The sequence below is a fragment of the Anopheles funestus genome, chromosome 2RL (assembly GCF_943734845.2).
Source record: "Anopheles funestus chromosome 2RL, idAnoFuneDA-416_04, whole genome shotgun sequence".
Lineage (NCBI taxonomy): Eukaryota > Metazoa > Arthropoda > Insecta > Diptera > Culicidae > Anopheles > Anopheles funestus.
The window spans coordinates 95,746,589-95,771,313 of NC_064598.1; the positions used below are offsets into that span (position 1 = coordinate 95,746,589).

Consider the following 24,725-nt stretch of genomic DNA (forward strand, 5'->3'; position numbering starts at 1 on the left):
AATATGGATCTAATTTGCTCGCTCGGTTTATGCGTTGCTAGAAAACCAACCGTTAGTGCCATAAATAACATTAGCATACATGAATTCCGGGCACTAGGACGACGGGCACTGTGCTTTTTTGTTTAGCTTCGCACCGATTGGCACATGCGGGGTCAGACGTTGACGCTGCTGTACAATGAAAAACCTCAAGTGAAGCCGCTGTTCATCTTGGCTTTTCCCCCACCCCGCGTGACAGGCAGACTTCCTTTTCCTGCAAAGGAAAAACCCCCTTCCATACAAACATAATCAGGCGAAAAGGCGTACAGAAGCAAGTACGCCCGAGCAATATCTGGCTCGCTAATGTTTACCTTCATTTCGTTCACTTTCGCGATGTTGAACCAGCTTCTCAGGGGTCTCTATCATGCTACTGGATGTCGCACAACCACCGTTGAGAACTCCGGATTCGCAACGGGTCATACCGAGGGTGGGAGGAAAAAAAGTCCTTCTTTTGCTTTAATTCGATGGTGATTCCAGAAAGAATACTTTCCCGACTGCGCTAACCGTTCAGGGTGTGTGCGGATGGCTGCGGTACGGATTCGTGACTTGTGAAACTCACCAAGTCTTTTTGGTGACAATTTCAAATATTTAGCATATAAACAACAACCGTTTCCATGCTTCTGTATATGCTCACCCGGCCTGTAGAACGTTGTTTCTGTTTTTTGTGTTTTGTTTTTCTTCTGGTTCACCTTCTTGCTATGCCGATTCCACCAAAGACGCACTTGCTGAAACAAAACATGCCGCTCGGGAAGATTAGATTCGGTTCCTAGGGTTTTCCCTCAACGGTGGTTTGCCTTCGCTAACCGACGGCGCAACAACAATGAGCGATAGAATTGTGTTTACGCTGTTTTTTTTTAGAGGGACTCTGATTGTGTGTAGCATAGGTCTAAAGCTTTAACAGTTAGTGACGTTTCCACCCCAAAATCCTTTACACTCTTAAGCCGCGCCAACCGGCACAATGTAACCACTATCAATTTCGATTTGTAAATATTTGCTCTACTTGTGTGGCTTCGACTCGACAGCGCGTTTCATACAAATTCGGCCAAAAGCTTGTGATGCTTTAACATTGCTCCTGCATGCAGAAGGATGAAAAGCCCAGTCGGTAACAATAGAGTTGCTTCAACACACAAAAGCATACGCGCGCGCGCGCACACACATAAACACAAAAGGTTTGGTGAATCAATGGTTGTGTCCTTTCGGTATGCTTGCGAACAACCCGATGTGGGTGTGTGCCTTTACATTGCCACAGCTAAATAGTTATATTTATTCATTACGAAAGTTTGCCAAACGTTCGGTACGGGGCGCAACAACCGAAGTGTATGTTTAAATGTACACAAATTAAAGTTTATTCAAATCACGCATACAAAGTCGTTTGGGAGTTTTCAGTCGTTCGCTTGGAGCGTTTCTAGGATTCTGATGGTATGAAAGTGGCGCTGTGATGAAGCTTTTTGCTGAAAAGCATAGAGTAATGTTTGATAATTGAAAGACAATAATGCTTTTTAATTATTTATTAAAAAATCCTAAAAATGTTTTATTAAATATTTCCATTTAAACCTTTAAAAAGTTGCTATAAAGTGCTATAAAGTGAGAGCAATTTTTATTTGAAATAACTATTACGAAAGATTTGTCCAATTTTTCCAACGCAAAATCGTAAAAAGGCCAACCTTCTGCTAGAACGCTTTTTCTTTTGTTTTCGCTTCATCCGACACAAAAGCAATCAACAGAACCTTGTCATTGACTGAAAATGGGAGACGTAATTGAATTGATTTTAATTTTCGTCCACGCTGCAGGGCTGTACCAATATTTCGTATCCGTTGCGGAAGCGTATCAATAAATGTATATCACAATTATTAATCCAATTACTTTGCTTTCTTCTCTTTCCATTACAGATGAACACAATGCGTTTGTTCTCTGGCCGTTCAGGTCATCAAGATTGCAAAAATCACAACCACACGTAACTGGGGCACAAATGTCGAGAAAGAAGTCACCTATTAGCAGGTAGTACGATGTTCAACCTTCTGCCCACACGTCATCCAACAGCGTAATGACAATCGCAATTTCGGGGCCAGAAACAATGATTACAAGGAGCTCACACAGGCAGGCATGCTGTGGGCCAGGGCTTCCACCCAAGCCCCACCTTGTTCACATTACGAAATTTGATTCGAATTTTGCTTCCCACAACAATTGGCTTGCAAGAGTTTCTACTTCTACTTGGAGCACATTGTTTAGAGGGTGCACCGTTTTTTTTTCTCTCTTTAAAGCTCACTACAACAATAGACAAAATAGGTGGTACAAATTTGTGGTAATGGTTGCTTCAAGCCTTTCAGCACACTTGAAACGTTTGAACTTGACCATGTGTCTGCTCTTCCTGCTCTGCCATACCCCACACCTTCGAAAGGTGCAATGAGTAGCAAATCAGAAGCGTAAAGAAAAACCAAAAAAAAAAACAAGTGTTTCAACCACAACAGCGTGGTGCAGAGTTTTCCGAGCTTTTCCCTATCACCCAGTACGACCCAGTGCACTGCCGGGTTGCATGGTCATTAACTCACCGTTGCTTTTTGCCCGGCATTTGGCATTTGCAGGCATTTCCACTACTACGTTTTTTTTGGGGCCACCTTTCGTTCACTTCCCATAGCGTACGAGCTCGCGAAAAAAAAAGCCACACTGCAACGCGACGTTCCTCAATTAGTAGTAATTACACCCCTGAAACGAGACCCCCAAGTAAAGTGATTGAAAGGTATAGATAAAGAAAACAGAAAAATCGTGCGAGTAAGAAAGAGAGAGAAAAAAAAATAAAAGGGGGGAGTTATTGGCTCACAACACCCGCGAGCAAATCGAAGAAAGTAGGAGACTGAAATGATCTGCAATTATAATTTTCTATAACCCAAATATCGACCCTGCCTTTCCCATCCGTCTACGTTTCCCTCAGTCCTGGGGTGATTTTTGACGGGAGACGGTTGGCTTTCCCGACCGATCTATACGATCGTGAGGAACTGCTCCATACCGTGCCCCGATTGTGACGGTTTGCTGCGTAATGCTGGCACACTACGGTGGCCACGCAGGATGATGACGATGATCCGATTGAAATGCTACTATAAATGCACGTCAGTGCGCAGTGGACGAATGCCATTCAAATGTCGGACAAAAAAATTGTGATCATGAATTTTTCATAGTATCGCTTAAAAATTGAATTTAAACTATTCAAAAACGACTGGTCACTGTAATCATGAAAATCTTTGAAGGCTTAAAATGTCGTAAATTTGATTTTTTCTATATGTTATGGGTACTGGGAAATTTACCGAAATATTCATTTAGTTTTTGGAGGAGATTAGTTGAGGTCAGTTTCTTTAAAGTTCATCAGTTTCTTTGAATTGTAAGTTTTAATAGGCTCCCATAAATTCTAAAACTTTATTTTCATTTCCAGAAGATTTTAAAACTTGAAACTGATGTACTTATGTGTCTTTCTAACACGATTCATGACAAGGATTTAGTACTTTTTTTTACAAAGTATTTAAATAATATACAATTCTGTGTACATGACATAAATCCATTAATATGTCATACGTCTTGATAATCGTTTAATGCATTTTAACGTGCTTAAATGGATCACCTTTAATTCGAGAACCTTTTTTTTTTTTTTATTCATAAAGAACGGCCTGGCCGTATTGCTAATTCGAGAACCTTATTCGAGAAAACATATTGTTTAATTCTACTTGTGAAACCTTTGAATAGAACTCATATTGGGACAATAACAGTAGGCAACTTCTGCACTCCGCACAGAAAGTACATCGTTTTGTCGAACAGTAGGAAAACAGTAGGAAAAATTCTATTCGTATGCTTGGAAAGCACGCACTAAACATAATCCAGCGCGACCGAAGCACATCATCTCTTACGAGCACGGACAATAAAATGCGCATGAATTATTAACGAGAAATAGTACTACCGAGGCGGAGAGGTGAGCGAGTTTTCATTTTCTTACTTTTTTTTTGGGTTTTCTATTATTGAGTTTATTCCACAGAGCAAGTGTGGCAAGTGGCTCTTTCGGAAGGAACAACCGAAACTAAAGCCTACAACGCGTAGTAGTATCTAATCTCGATAGTCGAAGATGACGCTTGTTCTTGAAAGTGATCGTCCCGGAACGAGATGGTATGATCCGGAACACGATACTACGATTTGTTCGGTGCAAAAGGGAAAACAAAGATGGAAGAAATAGTTACCGGCGACATACGGCATCCTTGCCGCCCTTGACCGTAGCCTGCGCGTCGTAGTCGGTGGCTTCAGGCCTATAAATATACTACGAATACGTGCGAAGCTCAATTCACGTGATCCAGCGCAAGGAACGTGAAATGGATACCGGGACAGGATAATTGGCCGTCCGCACAGGGACGTGGCCACACAGCACACTTACATTGTCCACACCGGGGGAACAAATGATGAATGAATGAACGGCTCGCATACATATTTAATGATAAATTATTTTTCTCTCCACCACAACTTCGCCACTCCCCACCCCCCAGCCAGGAAACTTGTTGCCCTTCGAGGTGATGATGTGTCAGTGTGTGTGAGTGGTTTTATTTTTCGCCCTTCCGTGGCACTTTACGAGGAAAAGGTCACCATCGAGGGCTATGCCGGATGATGCATGGCCACATGATGGTTTGCATGTGATGGAATGCTGAAATTGAGTTTCCGTTCCGTTTTTGGGAGTGAAATGGTCGTCCCCATCGTATCAACTAATTGCTCGTGGGGTTTTCCACCCTCAGATCGACCACCACCGGTGTAAGTGATATCAATTTATATCTGAGCGACACAACAACAAAAAAATGTTCAAAAAAAAAACAAGGATCTTTATCAGTAATGATCACCAGCAGCATCATCAAACAAGCTTTTACAAAATCTCCGTTGTTGTACAAAACATATTTCTTATCTGCTCCATCGGCACCAGAACTGAATTTTTCAACTGTGACTTACACTGGTCAAAAAGGGTTGATGCGAATATACCTTGTTTTAAAATAAACCATTAACCTTCCCGCCGCGAATGACGCTGGAAGGTAAAGATTTAAGTTAAAAAATTCGCGCACAAAAATGTTCTCCCTTAAATGAAAAAATTTAACCCTTTTTTTACGCACTTTAACCCTACACGCGAGTGGAAAACGAACAGAAAATACCACATAACATGAGCTTCTTATCCTCTCTGTAACCATCGAAAACCCTCAAGGCATCTGTACCTGTGTTACCCTACATTACCTTTAGCGGTCTCTGGTAAAGAGACCGCCGTTTTGTGTTCGATACCGGTTACGTTTTGATTTTGCTTTCCCATCTCTTAACATTATTTTTATTTCTTATCCCCAACTTCATGTGCTGGAGATGAACGTATTTGGTAGACCTATTCTTTCAATTATAAAATCCGATCAACAGCCAACAACCACCGCTGAAGGTTGGCACACTTGCTATCGCCGACTTTACGGCACGCAACAGAACAAAAGGTTACCGCAAATGTATTCAGTTCAAGGGCCAGCCAATGTACCGTTTGGTGTGTTTTTTTTATATTTCTTAAGACTTTAGGCGCCCTTTAACCCTACTAGCCACAGGTGCTTTTGACGCCTGGTTTGACCGTTGTTAAACCGCGCTTTTCTTTGCTTGCCTTTCGGGAGTTCCAAAGGAATGCCCGTACGCCAATAATGGTACGATGCGTGCGGTTTTATCACGTTGCGTTCCTTACCACGGTGCGCGATTAGATGCTATAATTGGGTCTGGAAGGGTAACAAAAGGGTTACGCTAAAGCGGTTATTTCAAGCTAACCGTTATTTCCGAACCGTATATTGCGTCACGTTTTGTTGTGATTTCTTTTACAGTTGGTTGAGCTTTTCGAAAAAGGAAGCTAAACGATTACATTTTTACACGCCTTTTTTCTGTTTATCGTATCACATGCCAAAGCTTGGATTTTCGTTATCAGAAATTTCTAAATCTTACATAAGCTTATTAGATAATGTTAGAATTGTTCAAAAACATGAAATTATAAGCAAATAATTATATTAAAAACAAATACATCAAGAAATGCGTGTAATACGAAGAAAGTATTAACACAACAACCACTTTATAGAGTGAAACTCAAAGGAACACATAAAAGAATTAAAAAACATCACCACAAACGTTACAGTCCTCACACGCACACGTAGACAAACAATAAACGTGACACAATTTGATTGAGCCGTACACAATTAAGCTATTTGGCGCAAATGGACTGAAAATGATCCTCCAACGAATGTGCTATTGGAATAGGATATGCCAATCCGTTCATTTGTTTCTTGCGTACAGCAAACACAGAAACTGCAATCGATTTGCAATTGCATGCTCAAATTGCACCAACCAACCAAGTGCAATTCGGTTTGAATTTGTTCCACTTTCCACACGACCCTCTCTCGACAAGAACCGGCAAATCGGGCTGCATACGGCCCGTGGTTCGAAAAATCCATGGATTACACCAGTAAAATATATGTACAAGTAGCCATGCAAAGTCACCCACCTGACCGAGGGAGAGAGTTCGAGTGAAATAGCTTACAGTCTCCAGTGTCCCCGAGAGTTGCCCCGGAGTTCCGTCAGGCACCCGGCTGGGAGTTGCATCGATGCCGATGACGTTTGTGTCCCGTTTTTGTCGAGTGCTCCAAAGTGTTAGATTCCGGATAAACCCGTTCTGGGAAACCGGATGGTACATTGTCTGGTGCGGCAGAAACTTGATACGCTCGGCACGCGGTATCGAACAGCTTCACACACTGACCCACATACGACCAAACAACCTCCAGCTGCCTCGGTCCTGGGGCTCGGTCACGATCACCAATCTGGGAGAGAAAATTTATGACCACCGACGGAAATCACCGTAAACGCCGTAATCCACCCTGCACCAAGCCGTACAATTTTCGCGCCAAAGTTCAAATACGAACGTGGTACGAAGCAGGCGGCGTTCGGCCTAATCGTTGAAGACTTTGCCGGATTTAAGCCCTCAAACGCTAATCTCCATCACTCTTCCTAGCTCTCTGTGTGTGTTAAAGCAGTATTTTCCCTAAAAGAGTACCACACAGCCAGACACGTTCGGTCGGCTCAGGTCGATTATGGTCGAGTTATGCAGTCGCTGTTCCGGGACACGGTCCCGAGGAGCGCGAAACACAGTGAGAAAGCGCGGAAGTGATGAACAAAACCTGTTCCCATCTGGAGCGCACTCTCCCGTTACGCTTTCCAGTGCCGTCAGCAACTGCGGCAAAGTCGCGCAACATGATGCGCCAGGCATAAACACATCGCCAAACTGGAGTCGCCGGGTATTGCAACCCGGGCTGCTATGACTGCGGATGCGGTCAACCGTTGATGATATAACACAGTTTTAGAAACCACAAACCTGGCAAGCGCATCTTCAACATCGTCTCTTTCACTACCCAATCCAATCCCGCTCCTGGAATCGTATGTTGATCATTCCATGCTGGAGCTGTTTGAGGGCAAGTATACAACGATTACAGCAATCAAGACCCGGTCGGTCGAGTTTTCTTGACACAAAACGCACCCATTATAGCGGGAGGAACACGCATGAATAGCGCATGAAAGACGCGCGGGGGGGCTTTTAAATTAAACGAAACAAAACAAACGCAAAAAAAGCTCTCGCATATTGATCTTGTTCCAGTTTGGTGAATGAAGCGGGTTCTACCTAGGCAAGTGGAAATGCCCAACTATGGTGCTCGTTTGCGGTCGTTCTTTATGGGCTGCTAACGAGTGATTAATGTCAGCGATTTGGAACACATACGTACATGCCCGACTGCAGATGAAAAATCCGTTAGTCAGGTGAGAATGATTGAAGATGAGCCTTTGATAGCTAGCTAATGATGTGGTCCTCTTTCGGAAATGACTACTACGTACAAGTTTTTAGACAGTTCACCATTACAGAGTGCCTACCAAAACGAGGATAATAGACATTTTAATGATACACATTTATTCGTCTTGGTATTTTCACTGCTTTGTTTAATGTAACTATGTTAGTTTAAATAGATGAATGTAGTTTTCTGATGCTGTCTAATGATTAATTGACCATTTACACTAATTTATGATATGTTTTTGTTTAGGTTTTCTATACAATCAAGTCAAGTAGTCTAGTTTTCAATAATCAATAGACTTACAAATATTGAGTATTGTTGTCCAGAGAGTTAAGTTTAGATGGGTAACTCATAAGCCTCTAAACTGATTAACCGTAAATGTTCAACAGATCGTCGTTTTTAAGTACATTTTGCCTGTACTCAACAAGAACTTTCGTACTCGACAAGAACAAGAAAATTTTACAAAAATATCCTTTCTGTTTAGTTTCTGAGTATATTCTCCAACCAGTTGGAAAATTTTAGAGTCCAAATGACACGATTAAATTAGTAAAAAAAACTATCAATCCATTCATCAGAAGGATAAATGAACACGATACGAAACAAAACGAACAAACTAACGCAAGCTGCGTTAGTTTTCCATTTGCCATGTACTTTATTATCAGTGGCACATTCCCATCCATCAGTTTGATCAACTCGACGTCAAATGAACTAACCGAGTCCCATAACTCATGCACTATTACTTTGCCGTCTGCTAACCGTGGTCCCATACAACGGCAGCATAACAGTGTTGCCAAACGAAATGCAACTTCCAACGCTGCAGCATGTTACAAGGGCAAACCGTCTAGCACACACTTTGCCCGTAAATCATGCACTTAGCGACAACGTTCTCTTCACACGCCCACTGCCAACATCCACTTGCTCGGGATGTATCATACCGATCCGGGGGGGAGGGAAATTTTCCATTTCCAGTTTGATAAGCAAGCGAGTCATCGCCGTAACTGCTCCATCTCGAAAGCTCATCAAATAGCAACACCTGCAGATACCTGCAATGTTACACCTCGCGCAGTGCAGGGTAGCACATCCGGGCATTGGGCGATCGGGGTGGCCCACCCCGAAAAGCTAACGGGAGTAATTCATTCATTTGTTCAATAATCATATTTATTAGTACCCGCTGGTTGGCGATGCGGGAAACAGCCAACATTTTCACACCGTACCGAAACCACATGTCTGACGTATTTCCTCCGTGGTACGGTGGGCATTTTATCAGGGTCGGGAAAACATCCCAACGGCGGCGGGTTCACCCCATGCCACCCCATTCCAAAAAAACCCTCGCCCCAAACGCATTCAAGCGTAGCAACTGTAGAACCAAACACATTTCCATGTTTCCACGCACCTGTAAAACGTAGATCGGGGTGACTTGTCTGCGTGCTAGACGAAAGGAAATTTAACCGAACAGCACAAACAACGGTAACGTCAGCAAAAGTACAACCGTACAACATCAGCAATCAGCAACGGAGCAGCAAACGCAAACGATGGCGTGTTGGGCGCGTGCTTTCTGCTTCATCGACGACCCCGGCCAGGATCTCTTTTCTCTCCATGGCAGCCATGGTGCGACGGAATCTAACGGATTCTTTCTGCTCGCTCGATAAGACGATGTGCACCGTTCTTTCTTCGCTATGGCAAGGTGTAGAAAAGTGGAAAAACCGGAAACTAATTGCCTAGACGAATCTCGCAGTAAAGATGTAAGACGAGAACAAAACATAACATTACCCTCAGCATTAGTTACACTTAATCTGCAAGATGAAGAGAGGATTTTTGTGTTGTTTTTTTTAGTTTTCTTATTCGCTGAGTGGAAAGTTTGTTTTACAATTAATTAGCTGATCTTTCCGGCATGTTGCTGTCAAACGATAAGATATGGTGTTTTTATAGTAATAGAAACCCCAGACGTAACTGGAAACATAGCTGTACATAAAATAGACATCTTCTACATATTTAAAAATACTGTTTTTCCAACATTATATTTTCTGGTTTAGAATTTCCGCAAAATCCTGTTGCAAACAAGACAAATTATTTCAATCATAAAAGAAAACAAAAAAAGTTTTCCTTCCCATTTTTGTGACCTTCCAGTGGTCAAAAAAATGGAGAACCCTTTGAGGGATTGTGCACACACCATGTCTCGTCCCCCAAATTCATCCTCACCAGCGTAGCGTTGGCGACAATGCGACAAGACAAACCTTCGGGGTGTATGAGAATGTAGAAAATAAATCGCAACGGATGGGTCCGGTTAGCACACATTCCCAAGACGGGTGGGAGTTTGTTCGCTTTCTTTCGACCGGCAACGCACAGACGACCCGCTGTAGACCAGGGCTTAACTATCCATCTAAAAGCGAAGACATGGACCTGCGGTTCAGGATTTATAGAAAATATTTATCAACACAAACATCATTAAAATTTTACAGTACATTCATTCTACCGGGACCAGTGGTGCCCGTAACTAAGGCCGGGACAGTGTTCTCAGGAAAAACCGACGACCGAGATACGAATGTCCTCTATCTTTTGTTCCGTGCTTCATCATAGCAGCAACAAAAAAAAACACCCACAAAATATTAACAATGACATCCGACGACTGTTGGCAATTTCGGTTGCATTTGGGCAGGAATTCCAGCAAATGTGGCTAGCCAACTTCCGTGTCTTGCCGAATGTCCTGTAGGATTTTTCACAGATGCTCCGGACACCCTGAGCGAGGTTAGAAAATGACAAAAAGAAACGAAATACAAACACGGCAAAACAAATTTTGCAAAAGAGTATACCCCGTAAAGGATAAAGCATACGCTTGCCTGTGCAAACGTGTGCACGGGTTTGAGCAGAAAAGAAAGAATCAACCAGAAGGCGCTCAGTTGCTAGCTTCCTGAGCACAACCGAAACCTCGGGGAAAAAGCACCCATCTTAAGACAGTTTAATGGAATCGAAATGACAACGAAACGAGGGAAAATCTTCTAGATTTAGCAACAAAATGGCAAGAACCCATCACGTTCCACTATGTCCTGGCCCAATATTCCGGAAAGCATGTCAAGGGTGTGTTCCGCAGAACGTTCACTGTCTTCTATAAATTTAGGTGGATGGATTTTCCGGTTTCTTGCGCAGCTCCCATGGGGGTGCAAGCGCTTAAAAGGGTCACACCAGACGGAGAGGTGGCAAAATGCAAAGTGGCAGCCGAATGGTTCCGATGCATCTAACCTCACTTTATGCTCACGATGCTAACTCCTTCCGTAAAATGAATCAATTTCTCCGCGACAAGATTAAAACCGGGAACGCGAAACTTTTTTCCTCCCAATGGGAGGATACACATGACACACACACACACACATTCTGGATTTTAAGATCTTCGCAAAGGAGTTAGGGAAAAAAAATCGTCATGCTTTGCACTGAAGAGTGCTTTTTCCTGCCTTTATTCGCCATTTTTGCTCCCACTGATCGAACGCTAATGCACCACTACCACCCATTTTGCTTTCCAGGCACCATGTCGACAAAATTGGGAACGACAAATTAATGTATGTGCACTTCGAGCGCCCACCATTTATCCGCCCAACTTCTAAGGGAACACATAAAAAAGAAAGAAACTTTATAAAGCTTTAAAAAATGGCGCGCCCATATTCGTCCACTAAAAAAAAGGCGTGCATCGCGCGCCCTTCATGTCGTGGTTTATTTCTCCAAAGTCACTCGAAAATATAACTACCGAGTTTTAAAGTCTCTATAATATTTCAACAACAACTCGAAAATATGCCACCATGGTGCAGCTGCCTCACATCTGGCCAGCGGGCCATTATCATTATTCTTATGTTAAGTAGCGTTTGCCTCTACCCGCGCCTTTGTTCAGTTTCCCATCAACCAGATTGACTATTTTCTCCAGAAAGATGAGTTTTTTCTTCATTGGTTCTTCCTGCAAAAAAAGGAAAATAAACCCCCGGGACTTATTCGGGATATAAATGACGAAGGATCTAACCGGGGGGTGGACCATATCAATGCCCCAGGCCACGGATCGTAACGATGTGTAAAGACGCTGGCAGCTGGCCCTGCTTGACGACGACATTTAATCTGCGCTTTGTGCGTTTTCCACACGAAGGATGGGTCCCCATCCGGGGGGACGCAAATCAAATCCCGAACACCCACACACAGCTGCTACAGTCCATGTGGAAAAATGGAAATTTTCACAAGGAAAAATATGACTTCTTCTTGCTGGTACGCGACCGGAACACAAGCCAAACCATATTAATGGTAATGATGATGATCGTGCTACCCAATGAGTGGGTGGATCACATACCAGACCAAGCTTGACATTCTAGTTCTAGCTGAGTAGTAATGCGTTTGGGAAGGTTTGGTACTACTGAACTAATTTTGCATTGGCATTTTCCCCAGTGGAAGATAGGTTTTTTCTGCGACTTCCATCCATTCGGAAGGTTCCCAAGTAAGCGCCTGCGAATGCAACATCCAACATCCTTGTGGTCTGCAAAAAGCAGCCGCTTCATCTGCTTCTGTCATTTGCATCCATCGTTGGGGACCGCTCATATTGATAATGCTAAAAAAAACCCGACGCCATTAGCATCCCGTCGAGCACTGGGGAGGCGGCGTTAGGACATCAGTTTCGGTAGAGAGTCCCTGTGTCGTGCCAATGTATAGGCATCCATTTATCACGCCGGTCAAGGGTGCGTTGTACGCACGGTTAATGGTCACTCTTGAATGTCATTTCGAACCGGAGCCAGCGACAGCTGGCCGGTTTCGTTCCGTGTCGTCTGTCTCCGTGTTGTGGTGTCATATTTTGTGTGATTTACCTTCTATTACACCAACGCACAGTGGACAATGGTCATAAAAATTTGACGCTTTACTTCTCAGAATTATTATGATTGCAAACTTAACCATTTTCATCAAAGTTTAATAATATACCTAAAAAATAGTATTTGGAATTTACTAAACAAAAAAACTGGCATTGAAGTTCTTTCCATTTTATTACGAACATTCGTCTACTGTGCAACTATTGTACTATTGTTAAAGCAAACGAAGGAAGAAAAACTTTTAGAACATGAATATACATACTTTGTTTTCATTTACACTATCTATAACCGCAAATGCGTATTGTTAGTTTTGGGAAAATTATTTCCTTTCAACAATTCACAGCGAATTCTTTCATTTTTATGCCACAAAAACGCATAGTTTAATGATCCAAGAACTTTTGAAGTTGTGAACTTTAGCCATTTGATCGTACCATAAAGCATATCGCGATTTAAAACAATACTAAATGCAACGATCCGCGATGGAGCTTTTTTATATCTTCACAGCTTCCGTTACCGTCTCCATAGTACCACACAAAATTCCTTCAGTGTGGAATGCAAAAATTTTTTTAGCAACCCAACGATTATAGCTTTTTTATTATCGTTTCTCCAATGCTTGGTTGAATTGGCATTTGTGGTATTTTTTTTTTACTTTTTCCTGTTGGCTATTTGTCTGCAATCTAGCACCGAGCCACCGAGAATGTCCTGTCACCGTGTTTCCCACAAGCGTGCGTTACATTGCATCCATTTTTGGAAGAAAACCATTCTGGGCAGGAGTTGTGCATGTTGTACTCCGCGCAGGAGGTGGCATCATTGTGGGATACCGCACCGTTACCGACCGCGTATAACGTCGGGACGGCGCCATCATTACATGACCTAGTGTTGGAGGTAAAAAGCTAGCAAGGAAACAAACGTTGCAACATCGTCTACTGATGGGACAACAAAAAACAACAACACGGGCGTCTAGCCAAAAAGGCTGGAGAAAAAAGTCACTAGAGATGGCGCAGAAAAAGCGGTCCCATGATACACGTTTCCACGTTTGCTAAAGTACCCATGTCAGGTGCACATTTACAAATGTTTATGTACACCGCCCCCTCCCCCCTTCTTCGGACAGAGGAAGGGAGCGTTTTGGGGGGTTTCCTCCCCGTACGCCGCATAGTTATGCAAACATTAGGAGCGTACGCGGCATCGCGTTAATAATACCATTATCTACTCCATCCATGCGGCTTAGTCTAATGGTATAATTTCCCGGCGCTCTTCTCCATTTTCAAAGACGTGAAAGTCTTCACCGCCACCACGAAACTTACGCTTACCGGGCTGCGTCCTACCGAGGGATATATCACTACAAACGGACGAACGAACCGAGACTTTCAGTGCGTACGTGTGCATACGCGTGTCAGGCTGGTATGGGTGGGTGTGTAAGTGTGCAACTTCTTTCAACTTCATTGCCTACTACGGTGAAGCCTCTCCCAGCATCATCATCAGCATCATACTGAACTACATCATCAGCTTCATCATTTTACTCCCGTGTAAGGGCCCGGTGCCGTTGGTAGGATTCATTTCCAAACCATTCCCCTAGTGCGAGAAACCACCCGTCTCCTGCGTTTGCTACCTCGGCCGCTTCTGCTCCATCATTTCCACGAACGGGAAATTTATTATGATCTTAAAAATTAATTAATGCCAAGAATCGCTTCGCTTTTTTCTCTGCCTCCCATGGCGCACAAAATTTAATTAGAATCTACTCCACACCTCTGCCTATCTGCGTGCCTGCAGCGACTCTTGCCACTTAGGCAACAGCACAGGACGGTTTATCCGCTGTGTGTGTGTGTGTGTTTATATGATCCTGGCCGATGAGAGAAAAAACAACAACTAAGCCCTGTACTAAACAAAAACACACACAAAAAGGACCTCCACACACACACGCGCGCACTGTGGGGCCCGTAGTGCTTCTTCACGATCGACCGGTTTTCCCGGCAAATGAGGAAAGAAAAAACACCCTTCAGAGCGAAACACAGAACGCTACATAACGATGAAAATGTGCATTACGAAAGATCCTCCCGTTCACGGTTATTATTTTCGGAGAGTGTTGAACTATTGAGCTTCATGCGACACAAGTGTACGGCATCGCATCGCGAACGCTGTCGGTTGACATGGGACGAATTCGTTCAGGCCTGCCCCATTCTAGCTTTTGTTTCCGTTTCTGTGCCAGCACGGGCAGAAGGAGCGGAACCATAAAGTAGGAAAACCGTGCAGAAATTTGTCATCGCATACATCCGCCATTCTGCACGTTGATTATTCATGTATCCCGTTTGCATGTTGCAATTTTTCCAACCGGACCCTTTTGAAAAACGCATGGAAATATTAATTTTTTTTTGTTCTACATTTCATGATAAAATCGGCTAGTTGGTGGTTGGTGGCATTTGATAGTTAAAACCTACGAAACGGAACACTAAAATGTAACGATGAGCAGCGAAAAATAAAAGCGCCCTCTTGCAGGTAGTACTGGTGGAAAGAATAGTACACAAAAAACCAAAATCTGTATGATAACAGCGAGGGCAAAGGATTAATGCAGAAGTCACAACAGTGGAATAATGTTTTAATAAAATTTGTAGCTTTAAAAGTGCATATCTTCACTAAGGCTAGATCTTGCACAAAAAATCATAAAACACCTTGATGTGCACGATTCAGATTAAAAAAGGTTATTTGAACATTAAACAAAACTTCAGTTACTGCATGTTTTAGCATTCAACTGAGCCCCATTATCGTGAAACTCTTTTTAAAAAGGACATACACTGTTTTAATGAACGATTTGGTTTTTATTTTGAGAGTTGAATTCTAATTACATAGAAGTAGAGCCAACGCTACGAATATGAAGTGCTTTCTCTATTCTTTTCATCATCAAATTATTTTCGAACGCTAAAAACCGCATTTGTTTAAGAATTGATCTTTAATGGCATCCGAAAATTTTACATTTTACTGTTAATCCATTATTAAAAAAGAGATATACATAAAATTGATGCAAATGGCAGCAGAAATCAGTCACTATGGTTTTCCAAAAATAATAAAAGTGTCTTCATGGGTGGGCTATATTTTCCAACAGTCCTATGCTTCTAGAATTCATTGACATCAAACTCACCAGACGTGGGTTTTGGTGACGTTTAGAAACAGCAGAGACATTTTGTGGGTATTTTGTCGCGGTTTGTATTCCCGATGTGTCTGGTTTTTTGCGATTTGTACTTCTCTTGTTTTGTGTGTTCCTGCACAATTTACTTCAAGTGTAGACGATTACCGCAACATGGTTTCATGAAACACCCTCAAACTCGCTCGGTAGACATAGAGAAATTTATTCCATTCACATCCCGACCAAAACCCGAGACAAATACACAATCTCGCGTACTCTCCTGAGACATTACACGACATTTGCTGGCCGGATCCGGAATTCCAAAAGCCAACAAACCAGCCTGAGTGGGCGACCGAGCCTTAGGAGGAGATAAACAAAATGGGTACACATTTATCACCCGTGGGGGATAAAGGAAGGAAGGGAAAAGCAACACAAAATACAACAAAAGGCAAACTCCTTCCTCCTGGCTTCCTTATGTATGTTCTCGTCTGCGTGATTTACTAATTTATGTGAGGCCAATGCAAGGAATTTCAAATTCCATCAGTTTGCAAGTTATTTGCAATTCTTTTTTTTTGCTAGAAAGGGGAAAATTGGAGGAAGAATTTACACAGCACAATGTAACAAAGATGTAATGTTGAAGCAAAGGGTTTTTTAACAGCCATCCCCCACTAATGTCCGTGGAGAGATGCGAATGATAAAGCACATCGTCATCGTTTGGAATACGGTGATGCAGTTCTGTAAGAACACAGTAACCCGTTAAATGAACGAGAATTGCAAAATGTAATGGCCAAGAAAGGGTTGAGTAGATGATAAACATGTCCACTCGTTAGCTGGAACTGCAACAATTGTTCTAAGAATAGGACAGTGTAATGCACATTGGTTTAGGTGAGGGATCTCAATAACATTTCTCCGAAAGAACCATTAATCTTCATTTAATTTCCCAGGCCACTGAGGAGATCCAGTTAGTTCTATTCGATTAGTTAAGGAAGGCATCAGAACGATTCCCATACTAATGCATTCAAAAGTGATCAAATCTGGTGAAGTGAGAGATTTTTATACAAAAGGTTTCATGCAATTTACTGATTTTTTTCTTTAGACCAACACTTGGAGAAGGACACTCAGCTGTTTACCCCTGTCATAAAGCGATTTAATTTGAAAAGTTGCAGTGTTGTATCATAAATCCTATTTCCTTTTTTGATCTCATTTTCAGCATACAAAACTAAACTACACTAACCAAAAACCTGACCATCTCGGCAGATATTCAATATTATTTCCCTGAGATATTCGTTTACGCAGCATTGTTCAACATCAGCAGCATAAAATATTGGCATGCGTTATGGTTGCGTTGATTTTCCTTGTTTTCCATAACCTTTTTTTGTGTGCCTCTCTTCTTTATATTGAATCTTTCAACGTCTGATATTTACTATGCCATCGATTGCTCTTTTTTGACAACCGATGTCATAGTGGGTTTTACCGATTTTAATCGAACCCGACGATCCGTATCGTTGTTCGCACGTTCAGGCTTCATTGGGCTTAATTTATTCGCTTGATTTTCGTCCCGAAACTGAACCCCGTAACCCTACAATCGTTACAAAATATTCCCCCCATATTGCCCGGTACGTGCGTATCATGTTGAATCTCGTGTTGTGCGGTGGGCGAAAGGCGAAAGGAAAAGTTTGATTGAAAACAAACTTTGCTACGATCGAGCTGATACGTAGCCATTTTCTTTCTGGGTGAGTGTGAGAGATTCATATCAATTTTTCACCAATGAACCAAATGATTTGTTCTGATGAAATCATCAGTCAAAGAGGAGGGAGGATTTCATGATGTTGTACGATACGTGCGAAAGAATTAACACAAAGAAGGCTACACATCGAAATTCCTACCAACAAAAGCTCAACATGAGTATTTGTTGGAATTGGAACATTGCCTATGATGTGACGTCCGAATTCCTAAAATCTGATAGTGGAGAAGAGATCTATACAAACTCATCTGATTGAGCTTATGGAAAGAATACGTTAATAAATTATCCTAAAATGTAATGACTAAAATCTGGGGATTCAATCCTACAATTGATTGAGTTCAACATAACTAATAATATACAATTTCGAGAATATATAGTATTTTCCAAGAAAATCAACGATCAACGAAGTGATAATCGTCCCGAAATTCCTCTTAAATCGAGGAAGTGATTCCAATTAGACTACATACTTTTAAATTCAACACACCACACGTAAATTGCGGACATACCGGCACTGTAGCGAAGATACAAAACCTCCTCCAAGAATCCACCCGTAGACCAAAGCAAATCACACGACAATTACGAACAGTCAGCAAATATTTGCACCATTCCTTGTCGTCGGCCATTCATGCCTTCGATGACATAATCAAGTGGGGAATTTTTTGTTGGCATGCAATTGTTGAAAGCCTCCCGGTATGGTTGGAAGCTGTTGACACACAGGTGTACGGACCCGCAGAAATTGTGTCCAGCGTTCACTGTCCTCGGACATCGTCCACTCGTGTGTGTGCGCTAATCAACATCTTTTATGCTGATGGTATGCCATTCATTTACGTCGGAATGTTTCGCATGAGAACATCTTCTGATGGTTGTTTGTTTTCAAAAAGCCTAGATGACTTAAGCGGAAATATGACAATTACGCACAATTTCGCCCATAAGGGATGAATTGGTAGACATGGGGAAACTAAATGTGTTTTAAGTGATTGAAGTGGATAAAGATTATTTGAAGAACAAGAAAGAGGATAGATGAAGTATGTAAACTAAGTAAAACACATAAGAATATATACGAAAAGAATATTGAAATCCATTCCAGATCATTCCAACTCCATGCAAAATGTCGGATCATTTAAATGTCATTTTACTAGTGGAAACGTCCACGGTTAAATATCCATTGTAATACCATTTTTTCTCATTAGTCACGTTCCTACAAACATTCACCAGGAAGATGGAATAGAAACCCGTAAAGCGAGGTTCTTTAAAATGCAATTAAAAGAGAAACAAAAAAGCTCGTGTTTGTGGACATTCTGACAAAAGGAATGAACAAACACGTGCATCATCCAGACCGAGATGGAACACGTGTAAATCGATTCGTACTTTTGGTACAGAAAAACCTTCCATTTCATTAGAGATACACTTACACAGTAGTCAATGTGAAGCAAAACAGAGAATGCATTTGCTTTGCAATGAAGGACAAAATAAAAAATGCAACGAACCGGAGGAAATTCACAAGTGCTTATTTCATTTTCTTCACCAACCAACCGCATCCACTTGGTGACAGTTGATCGGATGGGGGAAAACTAAACTCACTTTTTTTTAAAAAGTCTCTCTCAAACTTCATTAGCTCGACCCGTCAACGGTGGTTTGTTCAATTACAGCGTGTAACGTGAAGAGACGAGAAACTAAATCGAGAAGCAAAAACGGGCTCCAAATTTTCCTCCCTTTGCTACACAAAATTGAATGCAGAAAAATTCAGCCGTTAAGCAGCTTCTGGTTGAGAAGTGGTTAACTTACTGGAACAAGTGGTGAAGTTTACGAAAGAAGTGACTATGTCAAGTGGCAAAAAATACATACACACACACATGAACACATACCAGCAAAAGAAAAACCACTTTCAAACCTTTTTTTCTATATCCATTATTTTTTATATTTTGTTTGATGGCTAGTTGGTTCCAAAACATCCCAAGCCACACAAACTAGTCTTCATATTAACGACAAACTTAGAGAAAAAAAAACAACTAGAAAATAAAATACTCCATCGTTGCCTTGCCTGGTTCCACTGCAGAACTAGACATCAACGGTCACTGAAACGAGAAGTCCAGTACACACAAAAAAACACGAAAGTAAGGGACGACTAAAGCTAATTTAAAATAAAACTTTCCTTTATTGTCTTCCGAGAGTGGACGAGAGAACGGTGCGAACGGTGGGGTAGAATGATTTCAACCACACGTCCAAAACCGACCGGCTTTAACGTTTCGCAAAAGTTTCTGTCACTTTATATACTTCTTTTACCCTTAACTTCTTGCCCTTTGCCAAAATCACCTTCGCTCGGGCGTTGGGTCATGTCATATCGCATCCATCAGACGTATTGAGTCGGCACAGTTAGTTTCTTGTGGGGTTTTTTTCTGTTTGCTTTCGTCTTTCTGTGATTCAAACCAGAGAGATTGGGTTACTGAACGCTTAAAGCGCGTTGTTGACAGCCACCCTACCGGAAGCACGTCACACGTTTCGAAAAACGTACAGCGCAGTCGTGTGGTACAACCACGTGAATTAATTGTGACGGTTTGTGGCGTCGTCCACAAAACGCGTCCTGCGATGTTCTGCGTCTCTGGTTAAAGATTTTGAGCATGAAAAATTGATTTCTACAAGAGAAATTAAATCGACAGAAAAGTGAACAAAACAGCATCAGATTCGCATTGACGTTACAAATACGGCTGTCAGGAAGTTCGTTCCTGTGTTATTCACAATAATGGAAGCTTCAAAAAGTAGTGCAGTCTACAATTTAAAATTCCAAAAAAATTAAATTGATGTGCATTAGAGAAAAGAAGAAATTAGAAATGTCACCATCAAGCGATGGTGAACGAATTTGAATAGAGCGCTCTGATTGTTGGTACGATTTTTCCTTTATTTTCTACACAAAACCTCTCCTGTGGTTAAGTGCATTGGAATGACATTCCAACACACAGCACTAAACGGCCGTTGGACGTGTGTGAACCACTGAAAGCGCATCAAAAAGTTATGCACCGTAACACTTAGAGAGCAACAAAAAACAAAACAGCATTCACCGCAACGATATAATGCTCTTTTGAAATTCAGAGGATTCATGTCCGGTCTTTTTAACAGCAACACCAGGAGAAGGTACAAAGGCTGAGGATGACATTTGGGCATGTTAATGCCCCTTGGTGGTGGGGATTGAATTTTGCGAAACAAACTAAATATATGTTTGCCTTCATTCAAAAAAGCAAAAAAACCAACACACATCCTAAATGACCAGCAAATAACTTTTGTGCTTATCAAAGTGTGAACAACGGATACCATGTCCGAACGGTTCCACCATTCCCCAATATATATAGTGGTTAGGACATGGCCTACGACATCCCGTCCCAAAACTATACGGGGTTCAAGCTTCCAAACCACACATAACCGATTCTCAGTTCGCACCATTTAAGTGTCACAAAAAGCCTCCCGAGGCGCTAGAGCTATTTCTCGGGACACAGTTCCGAGTCACACCGCAGCCTTTTGCAGGCGGATCTGTACGGTGGCAAAACCAAAAAAAAATCGTAAGGTTAAAAGCGTTAACTTAACGTACGAAAATGGAACCAAACCGTTTCCCACCGCCCTGTCAGACTCACTACAAACCGGATAGCTAGACCGGAAATGGAATCGAGAACCGTTTGTCCGTCGTTTTGAACTACCGCAGATTGATGGAAATGAGGGTGCGAGAACGAGTCTTGCTCAGTTTCCATCCATTGCACACAAAAACCCGCACAATTTGAAACGTGACAGTTCTTCTTAGACAACCATCATCGTTTGCCGAATGGACAACATCATCGGTCTTTGTTCAGGGATTTGTGTGCAGCAAATTGTGATGCAAAACTGTCATTGCGGAACAAAAGGCACAAGGTTGTGCCCTCACTATCGGGACTCTTAGCTTTGTTTTTTTGAAAAGAACTTCTTTTTTTTTGGATATCAGTTAGGCGATTTTTTCCACGGTTATGTTCTACGAGAGAATTTGCCACCGGATTCCGGATTCAGTTTGTGTTTTTTTGCAAACAAACAAACAAAAAAACACCCAAAAAGCCGTGAATAAGAAAAATGCATCGAAAAATGTATGGAATGTGACGAATAGACAAAGTGCATCCGGATAAAACATTCACCGGAGATGCATGGAAATGAAATGTAATAGTTTGATGGGAAATGCACAAAGAACTGCATCTAACGGTTTTGATGCCTGTTTGTTCGCAATACAATAGCTCAAACCAAACAGAGATCGAACTTGCCAATTTTGTATGCGATGCATCACAGCGAGAATGCTGGACGTGTAGTTCGCTTAAACACATGAAAAAATCGGTGCATCCGCTCCAACTCCAAGCTTGACGCACTAAAGCTGACAGACTAGTTCGCGCCGGTACCGGTATGAAAATGGACCTTTATCTACATCCGTACGGTGAAAACCGAAACCCATCAGAGAAAAGAAAATAATGCTTGTAAAAACTTCACAAGGATGCGTTTCTTGCCGTTTAGCTCTTTCCCTTTCAAACAAAAGCTGAAACACACCAAACCGAGCACGTCCATCAACGCAACATCCGAAAAGCAAACCGAACCGGGGAAAGGATTCGGATTGGAATTTTTTAATCGAAAAGTGAAACCTAGACCCCTTGGACGCTTGCTTGTTATCGGTACCCTTTCGGTCCGAACAAAAAAGCGGGGGGGCACGATGAAATTAAAAGTGAAGTAAACCGGAGAAACAAACTCACGCTCAAGAACGTTCCGTGTTAGGGTGTAAAATGGAAAATTGCACTTTGCAGAAGGTTCGATTTGATTTGTATTACGTGCTTAAGTTACACAACGCTTCCTGTCCAAACTGTCCAGTTGTGCTCTGTTTGCGTTTCTGTAAAAGCTTTTTAATACCATCGCATATCTCGAAGACGATGCCGATGGAGACTAACAACAATTTTTTTTTTCTTGAAAAAGGAGACGAAGTTGTCTGAACTCGATGGAATTTTGAAGCTAGTTTTGATTATTAGATAATAGTTATTTTACAATAAGTTATTGTAAGAATCACGGTAAAAAGAAGAATTTCATTTTCCAACTCTTGGATTTCTTTCGTCCAAAAATTCAAATATCACTGCTATGTCTAACACCATTCCACACATTGGACAATTGAGTCGTCACCAAGGTGCATAATGTTACATTCTGTTCTCAGGTAAAAAAATACATAATAATCACTCATTACCAACATTAACATCACAGCTCCTACGGCAAAAGTGATTTTTGTTGGAAACATTTCCGCCTTTTCCATTTTCACTTACAAAACTCACCCAACAAACCCTTCTCTGTCTCCCTGTATTACTCCACTAATGCCCCAGGTGTCGCAGTCAATGGGAAACACTGTTTCTTTAGCCCTTTTTTGGTCCATTTTGTCATTTCACTACTCCCAAAAAACCTGAACACCCAAAATTTTCTTATGCACACTGCATGGACGCTGCAAACCCAGCAGTAACGGTCCCTTTCGTTTTACGACTAGTTTGCGACTAGTGCTCGACTCGAATCATTTGCATTAATTCATGCATCCGGCATCAAAACCGGCCTCACTCCACGCGTACCATTATCTGCACCAAAAACGATTGTGAGTTTTACGTCCGAAAACGAATTCGTTGAGGTTTTTCTTGAGGCTCGAGGTTTTGTTGGGGGTTTTTGTTTCTTTTACGTTTGAATGAATATTTTTCGTTTATCTCAATTAAATGTCGGCGTCTTTATGTTTTTTGTCTCTCTCCTTTTTTGGTGTGTTTATGCAAGGGAGTTGCGTCCGAGTGACACAATCCAACGCATCCGAATGGAATTATGTTGATTTCTCCGATGACGATGTCTTCGGGAAATTCCGTTTTGCGTTTGTCGAATTAAATGGACATATTTCGTTACGTCGACAGATCTCGGGTAAGGGAACGTGGATATGATATCATTTCCGGTTCATATAACGTCGACAGGTTCAACACGTCGGAGGGGTTCGGAATCATCTTAAATGGATAAGAAATATGGGAAAATTATGACAACACTTGCTAGTGAGAATAGTCATGAAAAAAATAACTATTATGTATGCTTCAGTTGCGTAACAATTCATTCGATCTTTGGCATTGATAGTGGCTTACAGCTTCCCAATGACCTACAAAAAAATCTCGTTTTAAACCACCTAACACCAACCATCGATTTGGTGTGTATCGTGTAGTGTTTTAGGTTCATACCACCCCCAGGTAAGTAGCTCGTTTGTAACGCCATGCAACATACTTGCAACTGGAATTGACCGTGAGAAAATGGCTTCCCGGACGGGTGACCAGAGTGCGACGAGTGTACTAACAACAACAAAAAAGAACATCCAAATGGAGTACATTCGATGCAGTTCATCAAATCATGCACGTGAAAAGGACTGGTTTTAATGATGCACCTGCACCCTTAGGTGCGGAGTTGGTATATCCGTCGGCACTCCGACGACCATTACTACCAGGGCAATTTTGCGCAAGTGGCATACAACCGATCGGACAGCATTCCGCACGGTAAACACGCGAAAAGAATTACTAGGTTCACACGAATCTTGACACCAGTCTTGTGGTCCCACCATGTAGCGGTCTAAAGAACTCCATTACTAACCGTTTGCTTGCATAAATTCCAGCGTGTAGTAACGCTTCACATCTAGCGAGAATTGCGGTTAGATTGGTTGAAAAGGGAATGGAGAGATACTCACACACACACGCACGGGGTACATTTCGAAATTGACCAACGTGATCAACGGTCCAACCAAAGGTTCAATCGAATTAGCTACCGTGGCTACGGTTGCTTCAGTGCTCGCTACACTCAACTTGCAGCCAAAGTTAATATTTTTATGGAACCTATTTAAGCGCATGTTTGCATTTGACACGCTGGATGTAAAGTGTTTTCATTTTTAGGTCAGCTTCACTGGGTGACCGAGTACCACAGCGGCAACCATGGTCAATCGGATAGATCGGTTGAATTGAGAAAACTCCTGTCCTGTAGGGGCGTTAAAGTATGCTGTAGCACACGTACATACATGGTGCAATGTAATTATCATCAATCGAACCTAACGCAAGCCAACTCTCCCTAGAAGAAGAGTCAACCGACACTCGATAATAAGCCGCTAT

General features: G+C 42.0%; 2 protein-coding genes across 14 annotated transcripts in view; one reads left to right on the forward strand and one right to left on the reverse strand.

Annotated features, from left to right (window-relative positions):
• The window catches only part of LOC125763388 (rab3 GTPase-activating protein catalytic subunit), a 356,077-nt gene that overhangs the window by 272,435 nt on the left and 58,917 nt on the right, over positions 1-24,725 (reverse strand). The gene's annotated exons all lie outside the window — the stretch shown is intronic.
• LOC125763385 (leucine-rich repeat and fibronectin type-III domain-containing protein 3) overlaps positions 1-24,725 on the forward strand; it is a 104,967-nt gene that overhangs the window by 23,277 nt on the left and 56,965 nt on the right. The window lies entirely within an intron of this gene.